The sequence below is a fragment of the Nomia melanderi genome, chromosome 1 (assembly GCF_051020985.1).
Source record: "Nomia melanderi isolate GNS246 chromosome 1, iyNomMela1, whole genome shotgun sequence".
Lineage (NCBI taxonomy): Eukaryota > Metazoa > Arthropoda > Insecta > Hymenoptera > Halictidae > Nomia > Nomia melanderi.
In genome coordinates this window covers 34,937,056-34,950,551 of record NC_134999.1, presented here as the reverse complement: position 1 = coordinate 34,950,551, position 13,496 = coordinate 34,937,056, and the positions used below count along the sequence as shown (strand labels likewise).

Below are 13,496 nucleotides of genomic sequence, written 5' to 3'. Positions count from 1 at the left end.
AGCGGCGTCGTCGCCAACAGTGAAAACACACAATTATTCGCGAAAACTCGTAAACGACCGATGCGAGCTTTCGATTCGAACGGATTCTCGCGGAAACGGTGGAAGAGATTGAGGCTGCCAGCGAGATTGGAAGCGGGAACGGTGGCCATAAGACGGGAAGCGGTAGCCGAAGCGATATACTCGCAACGGCAGAAGCGGAAGCGGTGGAAGAAGCGGTAGGCAGTTTAAGCAACGATCGCGGCATAATACCACAGTGGCGGAAGCGAACACGTCGAATCGAAGGTACGCACCGATCGTGATTCCAAGTGCAACGATAACCTTTCGTGGTCATTCGTCGTGCGATACGATTGCACACACGTGCAATCGATGCGTGAAAATGGAAATCGAGCGAAATGGATTCGTTCGATCGGAAAAGCGAGCGAGCGAACCAGCGAACGCATCGGCCGCAGGAGAAACGGAGAGAACGAGGGATGGACGGACGAGCGGACGGATCGACGGAGAGGGAGAGAAAGAGAGAGAGGGAGAGAGAGAGAGACGGGGAAAACCGTGACAGGGCGAAAAAAAAAGAACAGCCGAACCGCCGCGGGTCGCGGGAAATTAGCGCCATCGCGGCTCGCTAATATTTTTTTTTTTTGTTGCGTTCACGAAGGGTGAACTTTTTTTTTTTTTGCTCGAATTTGTTTCTTGCATGACGTATGCATCGGCGATGAAACGATAGCACGTTCATCGAGAGGCATGATTTTGATCAAAGAGTATTTTATCGTTGAAATTGAACGAATAAACGTTCGGAAACGGACGGGTCGCGTCGTATCGTATCGTGTCGTGTCGTGTCGTGTCGCGTCCTGTCGCGTCCTGTCGCGTCGTGTCGTGTACCGCGTCGCTTCGTGTCGCAACGCATCGCGTCGCATCGATTCCGCCGATGTTTCGGGTAACCGCAAAGTTCCGCGTGGGAACCTCTTGCCGTGCGAAAGGGTGGTTGTCGGTCGGAGGTGACCGGTCGAAGAAACGACGCGACGCCCAATGGAGAGAGGAGCGTGCGGGTAACGTCGAGAGGATCAAAGAAAAAGGCGGGGGAACACGGATAAGCTGGAAGGTTGTTCCCCTGGACACTAGCAGCGGCGGCCGCGTACGTTCAGGTTCGTTCATTGAAACGTTACGTACTCTCGTCGTTCGGAAGCGGCGTCCCTCGACAGTTTACAGCCACCGGCCGCGTACGTTTACCTCGTTAATAATCTCGTCTTTCTTCCCACGATCGTTCGTGCCTTTCGACGGATGGACGCTCCCCGTTTACGAGATCTTTACGATCGCGCGAGATTTAAATGCGCGCGTTAAGTTAGCGCCCGTGGCAGCGCCTCCTGTTCGCCCGCTGCGGGCAGCTTCGGCCAGCTCCGGGCCGACCGCGCGAGACCGTAAACGAATCCTGGAATCGTTTCGACGACTCCGAACGATCCGGCCGTCCCGAGCCGTCGTCGGTCCGCTCGTCGTCCCTCTTTTCTCTTCTCGTTCGCGCGTCGATGCGTCTTCGCGAGAGGACGAGACCGTTCAGGATTCCCCCCGGTTTCCATCCGATCCGATCCGATCCGAGTCGAGACGAGGCGAAAGCAAAACCACCGGATTTATTTGGCATGGTTTCCAGTTTATTCGTAACGAGAAAATGCCGAGCGAGAGACCTGGATGGGAAAGAGCGCGAGCTTTCGACGGAGCAAAGGGGAGAACGCCAGACGGAGAGACGGAGAGACAGAGAAACGAAGAGATGGAGAGATCGAGAGACCGAGACACCGAGAGACTGGGAAGTTGAAAGAGAGCCCCCGAAGGCCCGAATATCGATCTCATACATAATTAAATACCGACCCGGTGGAGCATCACAAAGAGAGCTTACTTCGGCTTTGATCTGCTGACAGACGGGGCCCGTCATCGCAGACTTCAATAGGCGCTACTGAATTGCGGGGGTGTGCTATTGACGCGTTAGAACTCGAGTTCGCGCTCGAGCTCGCGATCGAGCTCGCGCGTCTGCATTCGGACGCCTATATACACCCACGAACCGTGTCTACGCGTTTGTTTACCGTTGTGCACTTGTCGCGCGCATACTCGTACGCGTACCGGCGTTGTCGATCGCGCATTCGGCTCCCCGCCTTCGCCGGGAAACGTTGCGGCCGCGGCGACGAATGTCTTCGCGAATCTCGCGACGATCGCTGCACCGCCCGTTCTCGATCGTTTCGATCGGGGACCGTCGACGGGCGTAATGTCACGCCGGACGAAAATACCGGTCGAGCTCTAGAGGGACGCGGCTTTTTCCGAACGCGATGACGTCAGCCGCGATGTCGAAATCAACAAGGCAACGGCATCGATCCGTAATCGGCGATCGCTCGGAAACGCGTAAGGCCGCCCGAGTCGTTCGAGAACCGTAGCGGGTCGGTCTTCGGCCTAGTCGAACGAATCGAATCGAATCGCGCCCGATAACGTCGCGTCTTCGCGCCGGCCCGAGACGGCCAAGTTTAACAACCGACCGAATTAACCGGGAATACGTAAATGGATATTTCCGACCGGTCGATACTATTCTCGCTCGGATCGTCGGCTAATTGCGGTCGCGGCTCCAGTTCGCGAGCACGCGGCGAGGGTCGCGTTGTTTCTTCGTGGTCAGCCGGGCAATTAACAGTTCGAGTGCCGTGCGTGCTCGATACACGTTGCACGCCCACGCGAGATACAGGAACGCGGAAAGGGGCACGTGTAACGCGCACCGTGTGCACCGCCAGCCGGACCGGTGCTCCGAGTAAACTGGTGTGGAACGATACCTCGGTCGCGGCTCGAGCGAGTGCGTACAGTCTTGCCACGTGGCAAGGAGTCGCGTCGCGTCGCATCTAGCCACGAAACGCGAGCACGGAATACATCGCCGCGCTGGAGAGGTTCGCGGGACGTTTCGCTGCTCGGGCTGTCTGACCAGAGGCGAGCCGTTTCTCCTTTGCGCGGACCGAGTCCTTCCGCCGTCATGTCTCCCGACCATTCGGAGCGTCGAGATCTACTAGAACGCTCGCGACTAGCACTCGGATCCGGCGATCGATGGATCCGCGATCGAAAAGCGAGAAGTACGACGGTCCGAGGCGCGCGACGGTGTCGCGTGACTCGCGCCGCGGAAACGGACGGGGAAAACTGCGAGCGTCGAGAACGGAGGATCGGCTCGAAGGAGACGGATGAGACGGGGATCAGACGAGACGACTCGCATCGTCGTCTCAGCGACGAGAGTCCGACGAGGACTCGCGAGCGAGAGAGAGAAGAGAGAAAGAGAGAAAGAGAGAGAGAGAGAGAGAGAGAGAGAGAGGACGAAGGCTCGATTCGATCGCGGTCAGCGCGAAACAGGACTTACCGTGAAGTAGTGGTTCCAGCGCGCAGGAAACGTCAGTCCCGATGAATCGTCGACAACACTGAAACGTCAGGAGCGATTATCCTGGTCGGGCGTACGGCCGGTGCAACGCAGCGGTTGGACGACGAGCATCGGGAGCCGCGTGTCCTCGGCGATTTCCTCGGCATCGTATCACCGCGTCATTCCCAAGGATCTTCCCACCCACGCAAAGGTAATAAAGACGCACCACTCACTGAACTGGTTTGGCGTTCGCTAAGCCGCCTATCACTCGCTCTTCCGAAACTCTCTCCTCTCCGCGGCGAGTCGAGGCGAGGCGCGTCACCGCTCGTAAATTCGCATGGTCGCGGGCTCGCGGTTCGATCGGCTCGGATTTCGACGCGGATTCCGTCGCGGCCTCGCGACGCTACGGACGGACGCGGTGTCGAGTCACGATTTCGCGGCAACGCGATGCATGACTCTCGAACGAGACGGAGCGAAAGCAAAGACCCTCCCGCGACGACAGCACGTGGCGCACTGACGGCTCCGCGGTCATCTTCCCCGTCCGTGCCCCCTCCACGCCGCTCAACCGCCGTTCTACCACCGCTCTAGCAGCGCTCCGGCAGCGCTCCGCCGCCGCTCCTCCGCTCCGCTGCCGCGCCATCTCCACCGCCGACGCCGCCACCGCCGCCGCCACCGATGCACCTCACCTTCCCCCTCCCGGCCCGCGAGCCGGACCGACCGAGGAAACCCTCCCTGCCCCGGCGCTGGCCTCGCTTCTCCTACCGAATCTTCCCCGCTGCTCAACGCTTCGTTTCTCTCCTCGCCGAGCCGAGCCGAGCCGGGCCGCTCCTTTACTACCTATACCTACCTCCCTTCTCGGTCACGCTAACCCTCGGCCTCGCCTTTTCTCCCTCGCTCCGTCGTCCTTCTCGCTATCCCGCCGCCGTCCCATTCCGAACCCCGCGTAAAACGAACGGACCATCCCTCCCCGCCTGGCCCCTGGTGCTCACGACCCCTCGTCCTCTCGTCCTCCCGTCCGACCGTCCTCTCGTCCTCTCGCCCGCGACGAACCCACCACCCCTCCGCCCTCGGCCCTGACCTATCCCCACCTCCGACACGCACCGGCCCGACGTATTTCTCTCCCCACTAGCGCCTCATTCCACCCACGCCCCCATCCTACTCTCGCCAGTTTCACGGAGAGACTCTTTTCCTTGGACTCGCGACTTTTTCGCGTCTCCCCTTTCTTCGTCCTCCCGGTCGACCCTCTGCGTTCCTCTTCGTCGCCCTCGAATCGCCGCGTACCCGCGCTCGCTTCTCCTTTCTCTCGTTCCCTCTTTCCACGTCCGTTCGACTCCCATTCTCCGTTCCCCTGCATCTACCGGCGATACTCGGCGTACGCGTATCTCGAGCGCACCACCACCGCCACCATCGCCACCGCCACACCACCACCACCACTACCACCACCACCACCACCACCACCCTTCGCACTTGTTCTACTCCGTACGTCGGTCTCCGATTCGATCTTTGTCCATCCGTAACGATTGGTCGAGGGTTAGCGCGACGGACAGTTGCGCCGACAAATTCTCGTCAAAGCGAATCGCGTAATGGTACCGGCTCGGCCGATTCCGCTCTCTCCTGGCGCACACGCACCCCCCTCGCCGCCGGATCGCCGGCCCCTTGTCGCCCATTCTCTTCACGGTTCCTTCCCTGCGCCGCGAAAGACGAACGAGACGCGGAGAGCGCGATAGACGAACTCCCGGCCGCGAGCCGGCCGAGCCGAGGAAGAAGAAGAAGAAGAAGAATAGCTATTTCTAGGTGAGACTCTCCAAGATCGGAAGAGCCACCGTGACGCGGACACGGCCGCGGCAGGGGCAACGGCAGCGGCCGAAATTACGTAATCCCTCGCGACGATCTCGTTAGAGTCGCTTCCGTTAAGAGTAAAATTAATAAACGGTAATACGATTTGCTTAATAATGATTTATCACGCGCTCGAGACGTCGTCCGCGCCGGTAAATATTTCGGCGGTGACGTGCCACGGTCGCGCTCGGTCTCGCCGCTCCGTTCCGCGACAGATCGCGGCGATCCTTTGTTCGAAAATGTCCTCTTTCGAAGGAACGTTGATCGACCGTGGCGAGACGGCGTGGCGAGGCGAGGCGAGGCGAGGCGAGGCGGGGAGCGGAGCGCCGAATCGGTGGCGCGTTCCACTGGCCCTTGTTAACGCAGGAATGTAAATCAACTCGTAATAGCGTGGCAGCCAAGGATTAAGCGGCGCGCGAAGACGAACTACGGTGTGGCGAGAAGGTACCGAGTGCCGGCGGGCCAGAAGACCGGCGACGACAACGACAAGGACAACGACAACGGCAACGACCAAGTCGACGACGACCAAGTCGACGAACAAGACGACGACGATGACGTCGAGGGCGACGACGGCGACAACGGCGACGACGACGTTGGCGACGGTGGCGGCGGTGGCAACGGCGGTGTAGCAGGGTGAGCGCCGATGGGTGGGAAGAACGCCGGCACCCTCTCCTCGTGCCCCGAAGCATTAGGAGTTCGGTAATAAATCTCGTTGAAAAAACACACGCGCGCACGTACGGGCACGTACACGAGTGCAGGCGTCGGTGAGCGTGTACACGTATTCTCGAGCTGGGGCCTCAGACAGTTCTCCACTCTCTTCCTCGCGTCTATCTCGTTCGGCTCGTACATCTGTGCTCTCGGAGTACAACGAGCGCGAGAAAGAGGAAAGCCGGCAGCAGACCGTAAGGAGGGGGGGTCGTACCCCTCCAAGCTTTAGATCTTTCCCCCGTCTCGTCGTCGCGGAGCACCGCGTCCGACGGCAACGAGGTCGACATGATCTATGCACGCCGTGCAGAGGCGAGTGTCACCGTTTGCTTGATGCATTGGTCCTCACCTGAGCCCTCCCTCCGGTATCGTTCCGCGGCCGAGCCCAACCGCGCGACTCTCCTCCCCCGGCGTCGCGCGGATCGCGGATCGGCGATCGCGACTCGCCGCCTTTCGCGTCTTCCGTCTTTCCTTCGCCTATTCCTCGTCGCCGATGCGGACGTGCCGGAGGTGAAAGTCCACGCGCGCGTCTCCTTCGAGTTCGGACTGAGAGACCGATCACGAGGAGTCGTCGGGACTCGGGGGTAGATCGCGTTAAAAGATCCGAAGAAAAGAACCATGGACGAGGAGGGGCTGGGCGGACGAAGAACAGGGTAGAAAAGGGACGACCGACTCGCGGTGGAAGCCTCGACGCGAATAGTACGACGATGGTTACATTCTACGGATCAGAGAGCTCGATAGCGTGCCGAAGTCGAGGCGAACGGCAATAAATCCATTTTTCGTGAAGGGTCGGTCGAGGGGCGAGAGCGAGCCAGGGTCTGATTAGCAGCCTGACTCTCCGTACAGGATGACAGCCGGTGAGTTATAATATTGCCCATCCATCTATTTATCTACTCCATCGCCTCTCTTCTCCCCAATGCTCCGCTCCGCTCCACTCCGTTACAACGTGGCGTCCGTTCGCTCCCCCGTTCCCGCCGCCCCGTTCTTCGACCTTCTTCGTTGCTCGAGCCGCGAACACGACTTTCCGTCGTTGAACGGACGGTCGAGCCGAAATCATCCTCGACCGCGAGCCACAGTTTCGAAGAGAATTTTCCGTGAACGAACGACACGGACGTTCGCGGGGGGAATCGATGGAATTTCAAAGGATCTCTCGCTCGGTTAGCGCCAACTCGGCTAGAGATGGCATCCTTAGCTGGCTTTCCATCCGGAGGACCGAGCGAAGAATTAAGCTCGCGTGATATCGCGTCGAGGGTGACCCCTCGCAAATCTTGCCGCTGAAGGCGAGCGGCGGGACACCTCTCTATACATTTTGAACTGGAAAGACGCGGCGTCCCGAACTTTCGACGGGAACCAGTTCATATATCTGAAGTATGGCTGCCATAAATAAGCGACCTGTCCGTTTGCTCTGTTCGCCCAACCTCTCGCGAATCTTTCTTCCCTTCCCCTTTCCTTTCCTTTCCTTTCCTTTCGATTCGTTCCGTCATCCTTGCTCCTCCTTACCCCGAATCTCTTCGGATCGTAATATCGAGGCCGCGCGTACCAGCCTAGCCGGCGAACAATCTACACGCGCGCGCTACCAACACGGACCAGGGTGAAACGCGAACCTTTCTCTTCGTCCTCGCGCGCGTTTCCAACCAATTATCCCGCGACGTCCCGCTCGCATCGGCGATTCCAATGAAACCGCCGACCGACACCTCGGATCCGTGGAAATTAGTTTCCGAATCCGTCGCGCGACCGGCCGATCCCCCTCTCCCTCGTTTCCACGGTCGTATCGCGAGTGCCGGGTTCGACGCCGCCGATAAAACGGACGAGCGCGAATCGCCGGTTTTCGCGTTAATCGAAACGAATCGTTCGAAGGAAAAGATGTCGGGGCTGTGCTCGCGGTACGGTCGCGTTTCCATAGCCGGATATCGGCCGAGCGAGCGACCGAGCGAACGAGCGAACCGGCGGACGAGGGAGCGAGACGGCGACTGGAGCGGAGCGGGAGTGATTTATGCTAAGTCGCTGATGCTGGGAAGGCAGGGGCCCGTGTGTATTACGTTCCCGAGCAGCCATCTTGGGGTCCCTTCGTTTCTCCGAGAAGTCGGATCGATTGATAGACTCGTGCCCACTCGCCGCTCGACGAGGAAACTCTTCTCGCTTTTCGCGACGTTCACTGCCTTTTCTAGAATCGTTCTACGATACGATCGCGAGAGCTTCTCCCGATCCGCGTTCCGAAGGAGGGAACGACGGACGCCCTACCCGCGGCCCCGAACGATCGGCGAAACGAACGAATCGAGAGGGAATGCTCCTCGACCGATCATCGGCGAAATTTCAGTCCATTGTTTCGTAAACGATTCGATACGAGCTGATCGATCATCGACGAACCGGTCGTGCGCGTACGAGTTCGAACGGTGATTCGGTTTCCTCGAATCGAGAGAGGAAGAGGAAAGAGAAGCCGAGAGCGAGAGAGTGAAACAGACAGAGAGAGAGAGAGAGAGAGAGAGAGAGAGGGAGAGAGAGATGGAAGCGTTGCGTATCTCCGGCATTCCTTTCGTTCCGTTTAACCGTGAAAACCGCGCGCCACCGACCGCTCTGATTTCTATCCATCAGCGTTGGTCAGATTTACGACGTCGCAGAGGGGCCCCTGTGGCCCTGCCGGTGGGCCCGGGGGTCCTCGTGTAACAATGAAACCACGCCATTTGTCACAGAGGCGCTTCCTCTGCGCTTCTAATAAACGTTCGTCCTACCGCCGTGGTACGGTCGTGCTGCAACGTGCAGCACGGATCGACCTTTGCTTTTGCTCCGTGGATCGTGATCTCTCGAGCAACGATACGCGTCTCTTTCCCCCCTCTGTTACGCTCTTTCTCTCTCTGTCGCTGGCTCACCGCCGCCTTCCCCCTGTCGACGATCGTCGATTTTGCCTCTCGCTTTCTCGTCCCGATACACCGAAGCTTCCACTTCGTTTCTCCGCTGCTCTCGGTTCGCGTTTCGTAGCTCTCTCTCTCTCTCTCTTTCTCTTTCTCTCTCTCGTTCGGCTTCATACTTCTAGGGACACCGTTCGTCCACTCGTGGTTCCGAAGAAGAGATCGAAACCGGAGGAGGGAAGGAGACGGGAATCGGAGGCAAAGAGGCAACGAGCATGCTGGGATACACCGTGCCCACGTTCATACTTTCACATGCCGACACAATGCACCGGACCATCCAGAGGAATTGTCATACAAATTGTCGCTTATTCAACGACGATCCCGAAGCGAGGATGAACGGCCTACGAGCCGGGCTGCGGTAGCTCGAGAACAACGCCGTGACGCGTTCTCCGAGTGGTTTTCGCAGTGGCTCGCGACGCGACCGGGGAATCGTCCGTGGAAACACCGATAAAATTCGCTCTCCTTCCCGCCCTCCTCTCCCGAGGGAGTCGGCCGATCGGAACGCACCGCGAGCGCGGCGAAACACGCGCGGGAGGAAACGTCGCTGTAAACACGAACCGTTTTTCCGCGCGATGCGCGGATACGCTCGTCCAGCTCGGATGTCGGAGCGGAGCTACGATTTCTCGATGCGGTCCCACGGCCGGGTCGATTCGTACGAATTTAAACGACGCACGACGGCGGACGCGGGTCGTTGTCGTACGTGTCCGATAAATCCGCACCGGCGAGATCCCGGATAAGCGGGGTCGTTGCAAACTTCGGAGCGACGATGATGCGATCGATAGCGGAAAGAGTTATACACCCGGCGAAAACGAGGGTTACACGACCGAGGTCGAACCTCTCTTAATGATTCGGAGAATCGGCGCGACGATGTTCGCTCGCGTCGATCGTGCCACAGCCGCGACCCACGTCGATGCGTGGACGAATCCGTCGCGAACGGAGTCGGACCTTGCGGAATCCGCTCGAGAGCCGGAGGATCGAAACGACCGGTAGCCGGCCGGCCCGTTCCGTTCCTAGCTGCCGTTTCGTAAACGGAGGTCATCCACGATTCCCAGCCGGCAGATTCTTTTTTCTCCCTAAACGTCACCGCCGATATTTATGGCGAGCCATAGAGCCGAGGGGTTCGACTGCTCCGGGTCTCGCTACACGCCGAGAGCAGAACCAGGGCCCCGGCGTAATTCTGTCAGCGTCACGCTCCCGGACCAGCCTCGACCTCGACGGAGCCTGCGAAGAAGTAACAGAAGGAACGGTCGGTAGCACACGGACGGGGGTAAAACCTGACTGCGATGAAAAAACCCTCACTGGAACGTTTCCAATCGCGTCCCGTGGTCTCTCGCGGTTGCATCACCGTTACTAGAAGTCCTCTCTCTCCTCGGGATACCCTAACCCAGACCTCCGAGTTTCTTATCGGTCAAGGTTATTTAACCATCCATCGAAATCCCTCGAACGAAATCGGCGTCGTCCGGCGTGTGCGAGCGCGGACGTCGCGCGCGGATATACCGCGGCAAACACACCGTTCGTACGTGTTCCATCGGTTTTTAGGGGAAGACTCCCGCGGCCATGTTCGTCGACCGTGACCGGTGTGTGGGCTTCTAGCGACGCGTTTCGTGCTTCGAGGAGGTCCACCGAGCGGAAAGATTTACCGCTCTGCGTTTAGAATCAGTCCGAAAACCGAGTTGCACATCGTGGGTGAGTCGACTTTCCTCGACGTGGAAGAAAGCGAGCGGACTAGCGCGCTGCCGGCCGGCTGCTGTCCGTTGTGTCGGTTCGGTCGATCTCTCGATACGCGCGCGATTCTGGTAACCGGCCGTCTCAATGCCGGCGACATTATAAGATGCGCCGCGCGGTATTCGCCCCGATCGCGTAACACTCGTGTGCTTCGCTTCGCTTCGCATCGCGGACAACCGTGTAAAACTCAACGGCGCGTCGAGCATCCCAAGGTACGATAGCTGAACAATGCGTGGCCGCGCCTTCTGCCTCGAGATAAAATCGAGATCGAGAAAGACCGGCTACGAGCCCGCCGCGCGGCGTTTCGTTTAGCGTTTTCGTATCGGCTCGATTCCGGGGAGCGTCCGCGTATCTGGTTCGGACGGTTATACGATATTATATAAGGGAGATCATGCGAGAAGGGACGCACGGACGGACGGACGTACGGATAGACGGATAGACGGATAGACGGATAGATGGATAGACGGATGGACGGAGGTGCGTGCGGACCGAGCAGGTTTGAGCAGCTGTCTGCAACCACGTCACTCAAGTTCACCGTGTCGGGTTCGCGGTGGAATGAATGCCTTTCATTATGAGTCTTATCTTCCGCCCGATCTCTCAACCCTTTTTGCCTCCTTCGCGCTGCCCTTCTTTCTTCGTTCTGTCCCTTTCTCTTTGCTCCGCGGTTGCCGTTGCTGTTCCCGTTCCCGTTGCCGTTGCCGTTGCCCGATTCGACGGGGCAGGATACGCGCGGCGCGTTCCCGGAGGATACGACGAGCCAGCGGAAGAGCAGTAGGATAACAAGCGAGAGGGGAAATATTCTCGAACGAAGTACGGTCCTCTTTATACCTGAGCACCGTGCGCGATTTATCGTGGGTAAACCCGTCGACTTTCTCCTTTTTCCTTCCTTTCGTTCTCTCAGTTTTTTCCTTCTCTCGTTTCCCTCGTTTTTTACTTTTCGTCCGCGGGGCGCCGACAGCGACGCGCCGAGCGGTCCCGAGAGCCGTGCAGAAAGATGATTAGGAGAGGTCTCGTCGCGTCGCGAACGTTTAGCCGGCTGGCTCGATCGGCCGGACGGTATCGATCGATGCGTTCCTTCGCGACATTCGTATCTGTCCGACGAAAAGTAACTAGCGCGAATCGTCGAGCGGTACGATTGGCCGAGCGGAAGATTTAGCGTTAAGTTCGCGGATCGGTCCTTCGATCCTGGGTCACCGTCACGGACACCTGCTGGCGTTGACGAGCACGAGTTCATCTTCCGGAGACAGCGCGGGCGCATCTCGCATTCCCCTTTCGAGCATGTAAACGGCGCGCCGCGAGGAGCGATAACTGCAGCGGCGCGCACGCCGTGACAAGCCGGACAGTTTGACACTCGGCTTCCTAACGATCGGTCCAGCCTGTCGGAGAAAAAGGAAGCTCTGAATGCCGATTCTGCGGGCAGGCTTGATCGACGCGTCGTCTCCCTGTCAGGACCGCCTCTTTTCCTCTTTCCCTCTTTCCTCTTCCCCTTTCTCTCTCTTTCACTCTCTCTCTCTTTCTCTCTCTTTCCATATTCTAGATTTTCTTCTACGAGCGGCGCGCGGCTTTGTGCGTCGAGCCATTCGAGTTTAACGCTTATTGTCTGCACGCGCACGCTCGTCTTTGTCCTCCCCGTCATTCGACGGAGAGCGCAGTGTTTCGCGGCCCGTCGTTCACGCGACTTATTCTATCGACGAAATTCAGGGGACGTCGATTCCTAATCTCGAGCGAGCCGAAATCCCGTGGAAAATCGTTTCGACCGAACGCCGGGGACGCCGCGAAGTCCGCGAAGACGGGAGTTTTCGCGAGGAACGCGCACGCACCAGCTCGAGGAGAGAACCAATTGGTTTCGTTCTGTTCCCCGCGACTCTGTCACTTCGAGCAATTGACTTTGATCCGTTCGTGCGCGCGTAACATTGAACGCAATTACGGTCAATTTACGATGCCACCAGCGTCTCTCCCCCTCTCCGCTGACGCATCTCGCGGTAAGAGTAGCCCCGTAGGTGGTATTCGGAGGCGAAAAATCGGCGAGGCGCCCGGCAGCCACTCAGCGGATCCGTTCGCTCGCGGTCCGGAAACGAAGCCGGCGATCTTCCGAGAGAGAACGCGCGCGCGGCACTTCTCCCCGCTTGCGAGAGGAAAGAGGATTGCTCGCGAAGCGAGGACCTATGCCTTCGCCGTTCCGTGCTCGGCCACCGTTAAAGCCCGCGAATTCGAGTGGACGCGACTCGTCGTATAATGTTACATCCTATTAGGGGGGGGGGGGGGGGGATAACTGCTGGATGAAACGCGACGGCGAACCATCGGCGGAGGGAGCGTTGTTCGGTTCTTCCAGAGATGCGTGTTACTCGATCGTCTCGAGTACCCCTCGGAATACGTAATGCGACGTGTCCGCCCGTTGATCCACGGTTCGATCATCGTCGGTCCGCTACGAACGTCTCGTTTCACGATGACGAAACGAGACGAAGGGAAAAGGTATCGAATCGAATCGAAACGAAACGAAACGAAACGAAAGGAAAGTCGAGAAGCGGACGGATACGCGGAAGGCGTTCCCACCGGCATTTTCACGGGCGGTTGTTGCCGCGGGGCGTCGACGGTGCACGGGAAGGGTGGATCGTACCGAAGGAAAATTTCGACTATAAATAGCAGTGTATTCTAAACGAGGTACAGAGAGCGCATTGGATCTAAATTATGAATTTCATCAGCGGCAGTCTGCCGTTTCATTCCACGTTTTAACCTCCTACTCACCCCCAATCCCACCTCCAAACACTCTTCTCCCGACTCTCTCCCCTCCGGGAGTGTGCCGTCTTCCCATCTCGCCGTCCTCGTTCCACCGATTCTTCGGACCATTCGCGTGTCTCTTCCTCGTCCCCCGTTCGTTTTAGTTTTCGCGAGGTTTCCACGGATAGCCGCGTCCCTCGAACCCCCTTCGTCGCCGCCGCCGCCGCCGCCGCCGCCGCTATCGCCGC

The 13,496-nt window shown here is 58.7% G+C and overlaps 1 protein-coding gene across 4 annotated transcripts in view; it reads right to left on the bottom strand.

The window, feature by feature from the left end:
* tio (zinc finger domain-containing protein tiptop) overlaps nt 1–13,496 on the bottom strand; it is a 72,549-nt gene that overhangs the window by 39,088 nt on the left and 19,965 nt on the right. For 2 of the 4 annotated variants that reach the window (XM_076365820.1, XM_076365827.1), the window contains exon 1: nt 3,362–5,521. The exons of the other annotated variants lie outside the window; for them this stretch is intronic. The gene's annotated coding sequence lies outside the window, so the exon portion shown is untranslated. Of the gene's footprint in view, nt 1–3,361; nt 5,522–13,496 lie in introns of those variants that run through there. 4 annotated transcript variants of the gene reach the window in all.